The sequence below is a fragment of the Carettochelys insculpta genome, chromosome 6, assembly GCF_033958435.1.
Source record: "Carettochelys insculpta isolate YL-2023 chromosome 6, ASM3395843v1, whole genome shotgun sequence".
Taxonomy (NCBI): domain Eukaryota; kingdom Metazoa; phylum Chordata; order Testudines; family Carettochelyidae; genus Carettochelys; species Carettochelys insculpta.
The window spans coordinates 4729086-4741256 of record NC_134142.1 but is presented as its reverse complement, the minus strand read 5'-3'; positions in this window follow the sequence as shown (position 1 = coordinate 4741256).

The window sequence follows — 12171 nt, the reverse complement described above, 5'->3', positions numbered from 1 at the left end:
AACAAAAGGAAATAGGATTCTAAATTACTTCAGATATGAATGACAGAGTTAGAAATGATTCCAAAATCCATTGTAGAAGCCAAGACTTAACAATACTACCATTCTGGTTCAAGATAAGATTCTTACCACAGTGTGTCATTTTTCTGGGAGAAACCTGTTTACTCATTCCCCAGAATTCTCTGATAAATACAATTTAATTCCACATTTCTGTTTACCATCCATACATCCAAACAAGCATATAAATGACCAGCCTGTGATTGGTTTCCCAATAACACCTTGCATAACACATCTGAGAACCAGGTTATGATGGTAGTGAGTTGAGGCATGTTGAACTGACCAGGTTTAGTGATACAAACTCTCTATTGGTTACTAGTCAACCCCAGGAACCCTTGTATTTGGCTGCTGTTAAGGTCACACTCTTCTCACAGACCCTGCTGTGTCTTACAGAGCTAGAAACCACTTTAAGCCCTGTCTCAATGCATAGCACTAGCCAGAAATGAATGGATAACTGAGGAATTGACAAGGACTATACCTCCTTGGGAAGCTACATAATTAAGACACAGCAAAGAGGATTCTTACAATGAAGAAAGGAGTGGGTCTGACAGAAGATGAAGACGGCAATCCAACTCTCCTTGCAATCAACATAAAAAGTCCTATGGTGTTCAGTAGGAGTAGACTGTGTCCCTAAGGTAACCTTGCCTAGGTGTAGATGCCTCCAAAACCGAGCTGAGTGACTGCACTTGTGCAGTTGGAACACAGAAAGCAATTAACAGATATAAAAGCTGTTTTCCCATGGTGTGACTGCCTTCAGTACAAACTGACCCTTTCTGGACTGTCAATCCACAGCATGTAGTGCAGAACCATGTGGGTAAAGCGGGCAGCTTTCTGAGACCAAGCCAGAGACAAAGCAAAGAGTGTATAGCTCTGAGCTTTCATTTCAGCCTCCCCTGGCTGCAGTAAGAACAGGCTGGCCTCTCAGGCACTCCATTCCCTGAGTGGAAAACTATTCTCTTTACGCTCATGCCAGAATTGTCAGACAATTAAGCAATTCAATGAGCTGAGCATTCATCATTGGTTTAGACCAGCTATGAATACACAAGTGATCAATCCAGGTTTCATGAAGGGCTTGAAATCTCACACCTTTCTTTCACTCTTTGCATGAAACTTCTCAAAGCTAATAAATAAATGAACCTTTCCTCATCTCGCTACCCAATCCAGGGAGAGTGCAAGGCTTGTATGTGGAGAAAGTGTGTGAAGGATGTGAATGCCCTCCCCCTTTAATGGTTTCTCTCCCTTCCTCCCGGCAGTGCTACATGTAGGGATCCTGCAGGACAGGATGTGTTAACCCAAGGCATGCTGGATGCTGTAGTTCCTTGGCCAGCTCTATGTCCAGAGAGTTGGCCCTGGCGTAGGGAAGGGATGACACTTTCCAGCATGCCCTTATCCAAGAGGAAAGGGAAGGGGGCAAATACTCTGGAATATTGTTTTTCACTTATGATGTTATTGCAAGATCCCTGATGATAATTTTGATAAAGCCTTAATTACCGTATGGCTACATCTACACTAGCCAGAAACTTCAAAATTGCCAAGCAAATGGCCATTCTGAAGTTTACTAATGAAGCGCCGAAATACATATTCAGCGCCTCATTAGCATGCGGGCGACCGCAGCACTTTGATATCGATGCGGCTCGCCACTGTGCAGCTTGTCCAGATGGGGCTCCTTTTCGAAAGGACCCTTGCTACTTCGATATCCCCTTATTCCTATCTGCTCATGGGAATAAGGGGACTTCGAAGTAGCCGGGATCCTTTTGAAAAGGAGCCCAGGCTGGACAACCCGCGCAGCGGCAAGCTGTGTCAATTTCGAAGTGCTGTGGCCACCCGCATACTAATGAGGCACTGAATATATATTTCAGCACCTCATTAGTAAACTTTGAAATGGCCATTTGTATGGCCATTTCAAACTTTTTGGCTAGTGTAGATACGGCCTATATATTTTAAAGATGTTATAACAATATCTCTTTACCAATTACTGTTTCTACTCAAATTTTTCAGTAGCCTCTCTTAAGCATGCTCACTGCAGGACTCTTTTTAATTCTTTTATATTAAAAAAAATTCAGTCCAAATTTACCAGAAAAAAAGCACAGCCCTCAGAAATTCCTGAGTTCGGGCCTGGACTGGAAAGACCATCAATTAATAGTGTTTAAATCCTTTCCTGAATGGGAGGCCCTAGACTCTAAAATCTTTGAGGCCAGGATGATATCAGGCTGTTTGTTCCAAAGACGACCTAGCTAGAGACCACCCATGGTAGTGGAGGTGGTAGGGGAGGAGCAGAGGCCAGCGTGAAGGCAGCAGGGGATGGGGTAGGGTCACTTCAGAGTTGCTGAACACACTCGGTACAAGCCATTCAGCAAATCAGGTGAGGGGGGAAGGACACATCACCTTGCATATTTCCCTTCCCCCCACTTGTCACCTTGGGGCCCACCACACACTCACTCACCTGAAACACTAATTAACAATAATCTTGCCTAGAGTCGTGGCCTGACACAAAGTCCATTGGAGTGCAGGGAAAGATGCCCATGGAGATTATTATCTTGGATCTGGCGCTTGGTTTCATTAGCCAAGGATAAGACCAAAACCACATTATATGTGATGAATAGGTTTAATTAACATAAAGATGAACAGTAGTAAAAGAACCACTAGCGTCACAATGTCCTGTCCCGTCCCATCCCATCCCTTTCAAATATCTTAATAATTGCCTGGAAACAAGAGAAAACGCCACATTGTCACTGCATAAAACAATGCTAAGTATCAATTGCAGCTTCTGCTGGGCCTAAACTGCCATAAAGGCATTGTGGGAATAATGAAGAGTTTGTAATGGGCTTTCAGTGTGATCCTCCTAGAGGGTGCTTGTAAGCAATCTTCAATTAAATCTCCAGCTGCACCCTGACAAGCCCAGTTCTTGCCCACACTTTATGCAATGTGCACTGAAGTGTATGTACAGCACGATTGCGCACACGCCTTCCCCGACTCATTGTTTATTAACTCACTCGGCCTTATTTAGAACATCTTCAAACACATTTCCCAGCTGGCAAAATGACAGCTTTACTGGGGCACTTAAAATCCATGCATGTAACAAAAAGGGTTTTAATCAAAACATTTCTTCAGACACAAAATAAGGCTGTTTTTATTCCAATTTCTACTGTGTTTAGTGCGGGAGCACTTTAATCGGGCAAATTTGAAGCCAAGATTAAGGTTTCTCTTGCATGCGCCTGAACACGTTTAATTCTCTAGTACTTGGGTCAACTGGATTGAATGAGGCAGAACCACTGTTTAAATCAGCACCGCTGAACAATATTAAATTGCATTTACTAGTAACTTTTTACCCCATTCTCCTCTGCTCTCTTTTTGTACTTCTGTCAGTGTGTGCAATGAAACTAGACAGGGCTCTCTTAATGTATTGTTAATGTTCACGTTCGGTGTCACTGTGTGCTGTTGTGTCTGCATTTCACATACTGTGGTGCCTGTTTGCATGTGTAGGGAATGTGGCAGAAGGAATGCAGTGCTGCTGAACGCTGGGAGGAATGAGTCTCCCAGAGGTCATCTGCATGAGAATGCAAAAGGCGTGCATGTGTGATACCTTTTCAGGCAAAGCCTAATGGGTAGCAAGTAAGCCATGAGATTTGGTCTATTGTAAACATGTAGTTGTAAAATCACAATTTAAGCTGACACTTAATGCGGGAGTTGTGAGATCTCACCAATGCTCTGGGTTGTTGTGGGGGACAGGGCAGTCACCTTAGCTGTGTAAGACATTGATTACACAGGGCTCCCTGGTTTAAAGCCAGTAAGACAATATCTTAGCTAGACAAGATATCGTGACCCAACAACCACCCTCTATGTGTTTGACGAGGAGTATCCCTAAACCAGAAGACAGGAGCGACAGAATGCTGTAATACAGTTTGTAACTCTCTAGGCCAGCACCCTCAGGACCTGACTGCTGTGGAACAAGAGAATTTGCCAAATCACGGGAGGTCAATATTTTCTAGCAGCATTACCAACATTCCACTGCTTACTCTGAGATGACATTGAGGGGTGAATTACAGCTACATAACCACAGAACACTGCGAGCCAGGACTGGTGGCTGTAAACAAACTTCATGGAACTATGGTAAACTTGGCCATGCCCATGATAAGCGTCAGAGGGGTAGCCGTGTTAGTCTCTATCCCCAAGAACAACAAGCAGTCCTGTGGCACCTTATAGACTAGCAGATTTATTGGAGCATACGTGTTTGTGGGCACAGACCCACTTCGTCAGATGCATGTCATAATAAGTGACCCAGGATAAGTGATAATCTAGCGACCTACAATTATGCCAGATTACAGATGTTGGAGGATGGGAGCTCTCGGGACTAGAGGGATTGAGTTTGATGGGACTGAGAGGCAGAGCAGGGGCTGGGGCTGGGGACACAGCACAAGACACTGCTAAATTTGCAACACCACTGATGCCCCAAATTTAGTGGTGCCCTATGAAGCTGCATATGCCTAAAGAGAGGGCTGTTCATTCTTATATAAATGACTAGTCATTGGAGCAGGGACATGATCTTGGGTCTCTCATATCCTCTGTGAGTGCCCTAACCACCACTCTGTAGCACAGTGGCTTTGAACCAGTGTGCCATGGCACAGCGGTGTGCCAGGAGAACAGTCCGTGTCTGCCAGGAAACTTCAATTTCCCCTCACCACAGCTCTTTGCAGAGCCACTACAGTGGGCAAGGCTGAGGGGAGAGGAATTTGTTGACCCACACCCAGCTGAGTCCCAGGCTGACTGGGGTTGGTCAGTCCCCCGCCAACGGTGGCTCTTTGTAGAGCTGATAGTGTACGGTGGGAAAAAAATACCTTATCTTCTGACATTAGCCATTGCCATGTGCTTCTGAGGGAATGAACACAGGAGGACTGAGAGATTCACTCAGTCATCATCCATTCCCAGTCTCTGGCGAGCAGAGGTGAGGGAGAGGTAGAACATCTCTGTCTACTCTGGCTAGTCGTCATTTCAGACCTATTTCCCAAGAACTTAGCTACCTCTTTTTTGAATGTTATTATAATTTTGGTCTTCACACCACCTTCTGGCAAAAAGTTCCACCGGTTGTCAGTGGAGAAATACTTTCTTTTGTTTGTTTTGAGTATGATGTCTATTAATTTCATTGAGTGACTCCTAGTTCTTCTGTTATTGGAAGAAGTAAATAACACTTCTTTATTCAATTTCCACACTGTTTGTGATCTTATAGATCTCTGGAATAACTCCCCCTTAATCATCTCTTTTGCAAACTGAAAAGTCCCAGTCTTTTTAATCTTTCATTGGACAGATTGTGTTCAGCACTCCTGAGAAATTCTGTTGCCCTTTTCTGTACATTTTCTAAATTCCAATATATTGGAATATATATATATATGTGTGTGTGTGTGTGTGTATATATATATATATATGTACTGGAGACATGATGATCAAATTTGCACACAGCATTCAATATGTAGGCATACCATGGATTTATACAGAGGTAATATGATATTTTTGACTTTTTAGTAATTTTATTGTCACTAGACATGTGGCAGATACTTTCAGACAACTGTTCACAATGGCTCCGTGATCTCCTTATTGACGGGTTCAGATGATTTACACCTCATCATTGTGTATGTATATTTGGGATTGTATTTTGCCACGTGCATTACTCTGCATTCATCAGCATTGAATGTCATCTGCTGTTGTGTTGCCCAGTCACCCAGTTTTGTGAAGTGCCTTTGGGACTTTTTTCAGTCTGCTTTGGACCTAACTACTTTGAATAAGTTTTGTATCATCTACAAATTTTGCCAGCTCACCATTTACTCTTTGTTTTCCAGATCCTTTATGAATATGCTGAACAGCACTGGCCCCAGTACAGAACCCCCCCAAGGGGACACCACTATTTACTTCTCTCTATTTTCATCCCTTATTCTCAGCTTTTGTTTCCTGTCTTTTGACTGGAGCATCTGACAATGCTTTTGTGATCATCTAATGACCCTTTGGGTATGCCTATACTTAGCAGGAGAAGGACCCGGTCAGGGTTGATTTTCCAGGGTTCAATGTCAATGACTGGGCCTCAACAGCGGACCTGGTAATCCTCAGTGTTGTGAGGTGTAAGGGAGGTCAAGGGGACAGTTTGTCCCCTTGACCTCCCTCCATGAAGATGGCCAGATAAGATACATCGATTCCAGCTACTCAATTGTCATAGCTGGAATTGCATATCTAGGATTGACTTTCACCTGGACTAAGTTTACTTTAATGACAAGCCCCTTCTGTCTTAGTCACCCTGCCTCTGTTTATAAGTAAACTTACTGTACAATGACTGTGCTGCTGCCAACTGCAGAATTCATCACATATCACACTAAGGTTCTGTTGCCATTAAGAGGTCTATCTGGGGCTAGGGTGAGTACATCCCTGATACAAAATTCCAGGGGGCTATGGTCCCCCACCAACCTTCCCTCCATGGTGCTTCTGCTGAAGAAGTGGCCTTTGAAGTCTGTAGTGCTGTAGGGTTTGCTCAGCCGAGCAGTGGGATTTGACTGCTCAGAGTGAGTGGCATTGTTTCACCAGTGTATTTATTAAAAACTGAGATCTTGCAGAGGCTGCTGCTTGATATAAATGTGTGCATTAATAAATAAAGCCCCTTCTTTGGAAAGTTGCTTTTAGGAGCTCAGAATTTATGTATCTGAGTGGGCTGTAGTTACAAAAAGGATTTTAATGTACTTCAGCTGAGCAGGGGAGAAGAATGCTAACAAGTCTTACATCAAGGACACCCTGAGAAAAAAAGCAGATGCTAAGTAATTGTGCACTATTTATGAAGCAATGTGCATGGCATGCCAATATTATTGTGTAGCTCTATGATTAATGGTGTTATTTAGCATGTTTTTGGAGACCAGCAAATTTTTCTTGATGGTTGCAGCATGAAAAGGATGTGAATTAAGACTTAGAGATTTGTTTCTGAGTATTGCAAAAAGTACTGGGTGCAGCTAATTCACATGTGTAACTAATTGACATGTCAGAGCAAAAAAGCAGTCAAGTAGCACTTTAAAGACTAACAAGATAATTTATTATTAGGTGAGCTTTCGTGGGACAGACCCACTTCTTCAGACCGTAGCCATACTAGATCAGACTCAATATTTAAGGCACAGAGAACCAAAAACAGTAATTAAGGTGAACAAATCAGAAAAAAAAATGTCAAGGTGAGCAAATCAGAGAGTAGAGGGACAGAAGGGGTGGGGGGAATTAAGAATTAGATTCAGCCAAGTATTCAAATGAACCCCTATAATGAGCCAGAAAATTCCCATCCCAGTTCAAACCACATGTTAATGTGTTGAATTTGAACGTAAAAGAGAGTTCAGCAGCCTCTCTTTGCAGACTGTTGTGAAAATTCCTCTTCAGTAAGATGCAAACTTTTAAGTCATTAACAAAATGGCCCATTCCATTAAAATGCCAGCTTTGTCCACAAATCTATTCTGGAGATACCATCACTAGACCTAAGCAGATTATTCACAGAATCCCAGGCACATTCTCATGTTCTCAGCTAACATTATATATGCCATCATGTGCCACCAATGCCCAGATGCTTTGTATATTGGACAGACATCAAATTCTCTTAGACAGAGTTAATGGATACAAAACAGACATAAAAACACTCCTGATCCACAAACTGGTCAGCCAACATTTTAATGGAGTGGGCCATTCTGTTAATGACTTTAAAGTTTGTGTCTCACTGAAGAAGAATTTTCATAACGCTCTTGAAAAAGAGGCTGCTGAACTCTCTTTTATATTCAAATTCAGCACATTAATGTGGTTTGAACTGGGATGGGAATTTTCTGGGTCATTATCGGGGCTCATTTGAATATTTGGCTTAATCACGAAAGCTCACCTAACAATAAATTATTTTGTTAGTCTTTAAAGTGCTACTTGACTGCTTTTTTGTTTTTATAGTATATAGACTAGAGTGGCTTTCTCTCTGTTACTAATTGACATGTGCTGGCCTCTAGCAGGAAGAATAGCTTCAAAATTTCAAGCAGAATTTCTATTACTCCTTGCTTAAGGCCCAGATCTCCCAAATACAAGGAACGCAGGAACTATGACTGGATTAGATTGGTGTTTCAGGAAAAGATACAATGCTCCCCCCCAACTTTATGGGATAATCTAACCCTAAGGAAATAGTTTTTCTAGCCCTCTGTTAGGTTGACTTATGTCCTGAGGCATGAGGCTTATACCTCTTCCAAAATAATTTAACCAGCACCCCCAGTCAAATGTGAACCTTTGTGATTGCAATTTCAGTTGTTCTCCTGGGCTAGGGACAACCCGAGACCAAATGGTGCCCCAGATGACAGGCATCTTCAGTCCCTAATCTCCATTTGTTAAAATTTTGAATGCCTTATTTTCACTGCAGTTGTAGTCCATTTTGTAACTTTGCTGCACAATTTGCATGAGTGATTTATCCCTGTCTTAGAAGAAGCTCTAGTTGCATGCTAGGGTCTCTAAATCTGTATTTATTCAACCAAAGAAAATATTTTTTTCTTTGAGCTGATACCACCTTTTTAAGTTGAAGAATAACTGAAATGTCCTAACATCAATAAATTATCTGTGTACTAATATTTGGTGGATCAGTGTTAGATAGTGTTACAGTAGGAGACAGCCTGAGAATGGGAACCCTAGTCTGTTGAACAGGTTGCTTTTCTCACCTTCATCCTTGCAAACTTAAAAACAGAGGCAGAGAAATCCAACGTGTGGCCAAAGGCGTTTTCAGGTGCTAAAATACCAGGCAATATCATCTCTTGACAGCCACCAGGGATCAAAGCTATTTTTTTCTTGAGTCTGAACTTCAGAAACTTGCTGTGGCTGAATGTGCGAGCTGATTGCTCAAAGCTAGCCACACCACTAGGAAAAGCATCCGTCAGCTTTGCATCATGAATGGATTAGAGAATTGGAGTAGAGAGTGTTTCCAATTGGATGGAGCACATCCACTTCAACACAGAGGTATTTGACATTGACATTGCAGCATTCCCGTCTACTATATATTTTTGAGCACGTCTGTCTGTACGTGTACTTGGAACCATGCCAAACTACAACCAGAGATTTGAAGGCAGTGATTAGGTTTGCCAGACTTTCATGGCACATTCTGGCTATGGCCTTGCTTGGCTGCAACAATTCCATCGGGGAGTTGTCAGTCTCCGTTACTTGGTACCTCACTGGTCCTATGCTATCAGTGCCACACGTCCGGTGAGTGTCACTTCTTGGCTTCAGGGTCAGATGTGTGACATTGTCCATGAGGCCTTTCCACCTGATAGCTGATGCTGAAAGCATGATATATGCTTTGCATTACTGTGAAAATAGATGCTGAATCTAAAGGAGATGACACTGCATCTTTTACAACCAGTTTGAGGAAACTGCAGCCAGAAAGTTCAATAAAAGCTCTTGGTTTGAGCAGGAGGATCCTTGCCCAGGCATCACTGTTTCTTCCCTACATGTTTGCATCACTGTCATAGCTTTGACCACAGCAATTGTGAAGCTTTATTTTATTCTAACTAAAAATAGTCGAGCAGTTCTGTTAGGCTTTTTCCAGTAGGTTCCCTGAGAATCCACAAAGATTCAGAACATCATCGTAGGAGGGTAGTGAAAAATGAACCCATGTATGGATCACCTGAAATGTTTTACTTCAAACATTCTATTTTCCTTTTGTTGTTAACCACACAAAACCACACCTTGAGCCTACTGCCCCCCATGCCTGGCTCCCCAGGGGTCATTTGAGGCACCTGCCCCTAAATCTAACCCTGTTTGTAGCTATCTCAGTGCCTTGTAGTAATGAATGCCAAAAGCTAACCACAGGAAAATATTTGGAAAAATATTTCCTTTTGTCGGTTCTGAGTTTGTTGCCTTTCAGTTTAATGTACTCTTTCTCTGCTTCTGTAGCACAAGAAAAGGGACCACAGTGAAAATCCAAGTTGTCCCTCCCTGTTCTCCAGAAGTGTCTGTCATTCATCCCATGCTCTTTAAAAACAGCGTCTCTGTGGGACACAGGGATATTTAGATATTTGGTTTTTATTGAGTCATTGCCCTCATTGTGGGATCCCCCAAGCAGACCAGTAATTCTAAATGAAGTAGCCACAATTTGCGGTGAAGGGACTGAATTCAGACAGATTTTCCTTTTCCTTTAAATTTATTCAACATATCTATCTTCTTTTGAATTGATTCATAAGAGGGCTCTGTGAGCTTATATATAATTCATAAACAATTTATACTTTTTATATTCTTTAAGCTGGTCTGATTACTTTCTTATCTTTGATTCTTTCCTCACTTTCTCTAATGAAAGTGGTGCTAGTTGCTATGGCAACCCATTTCTTCTCCTTTCTCTTCCCTTCCTTTCTTCCCCACCTCTGTCTGAAGGGAGCTGTCTGTCCATGTAGCCAAGTGCCTGCTCCACTTTCCCAGCTGATGGCCACAGTTTTCGGAGGCAGAGACAGGCCCTGCCATTGCACAGTTCGTATGCCTCACACACCTGCAGGGCGTGGACTGTGAGCCCTCGGGGGTCACATCTTGCACTTCCCTCCTCCTGCTCAGTGAAGTTGAAAGATGCTGTGGAAGAGCAGGCCAGCACCACGCAGCGAATAAAGGCACAGGCCACAAACTGCTCCTGTGGTAAAGTTTGGAAGAAAATAAGAAGGAACCACAGTTTTGGTGAGCACCGGGTTAGAAGTTCAGCAGAACCTGCCCTCTCTGCCCTGTCCCTTTAGTAATTCAAAGACAGACAGCTGCTCAACTCTGCCTTTGCTGGCCTCTCATTCAGGGAGACAGGATTAGCTCAGCAAAATGAACATTTCTCCCCATTCTGATTCGTGGGTCTGGCTGGCCCTCAGCTCAGTTGCCTGCATGCTTGCATCTGGCAGGCCCTTTCCGGCTGAGGAGCGTGACGGTCGTGACGGCACAGTGTGGGGCTGCCCCTCTGGCTGGACGTGGCACTTCCTTGGCAGTTGGGGTGCTGGGGGAGCTGCTCTGTGGTGCTACTGAAGGAGTTAGGCACATTGGGTTTTGTGAGGGGCAGACTTGGCCCAGCAGGTGCCCTGTGCTGCCTTCTGAGAGTGCTTTGGTCCAGTCAGTGTTTTCATTCTGAGGCATAATGCAAAAGTCAAGGCTGCAGGCCAAGGATGTGTGTATCACAAGGGCCCATCTGCCTACTGCTCACACAATGCCCCATGCACACACGTCATTATGACAGCTGGTCAGCGCTGGATACCCCAAATCTCTGTGGTGCCAGCAGTGTTCCAGTCGTACTAGTAAGCCCCTTCCACTCCTATATCTCAGAGCATACACATAAAGGAGCTCACGAGCAACCGCTGGAGAGAGTGCTGCTGCTAGGCTCTATGAGCGATAGCCATAGTGGGCCAAAGACCCACTCAGACATATGGCTAAGGGAAGGCTATCTCAGCAGGGCTGGTAGGAGAAGGAAAGGTTGCAGATACCCTAGGTACAGAGATACCTTACTGTTGAAAATGAGCCCCTTGGGGAGTACAATGAAGAGTCAAAGCTCTTCCGTCAAGGTTTCCCCTCTCCAGTCCTATCTCAGTCCAAAGCCAGGAAAAGCTTTTTAGGTTTATACAATGTCAGTGTCACCCCCAAATCGTTGTATGCTTCTGAAAAGTGGCGTGTGCTAGAAGCCTCTCACAGGAAACATGCCCCACTTCAGCAGAGATGTTTGCAGGCACTAATTAGTGGCTTCCAATGCAATAAAGTAACGCATGATGATGTGTTGCGAAGGACTGGCCAACAGACCGCAGAGATAATGGCCTTGTCTACACTGCCGCAGAAAATCGATTTCAGTGACGCAACTTCAGTTACATGAAAAACAGAAGATGTTTTCTTGCCGATTTCCCTTATGTTTTTCAGGGAGGTGGAGTAGACAAGTTGGTGGGAGAATGCTCTCCTATCAATTTAGCGTACCTTCACTAGCTCCTCAAAACTGACATTTGCTGCATTAATTTCAGCAGTGCCAATCTACCGGTAAGCAAAGATGTGGTCAATTATTTAAGACAGAAGTGGTTTGGAGATGTCATGCAGATGTCATGTCTTGCACTGGCTGGACAGGGTGTGGTCACAAAAGGTCCTTTGGGATGT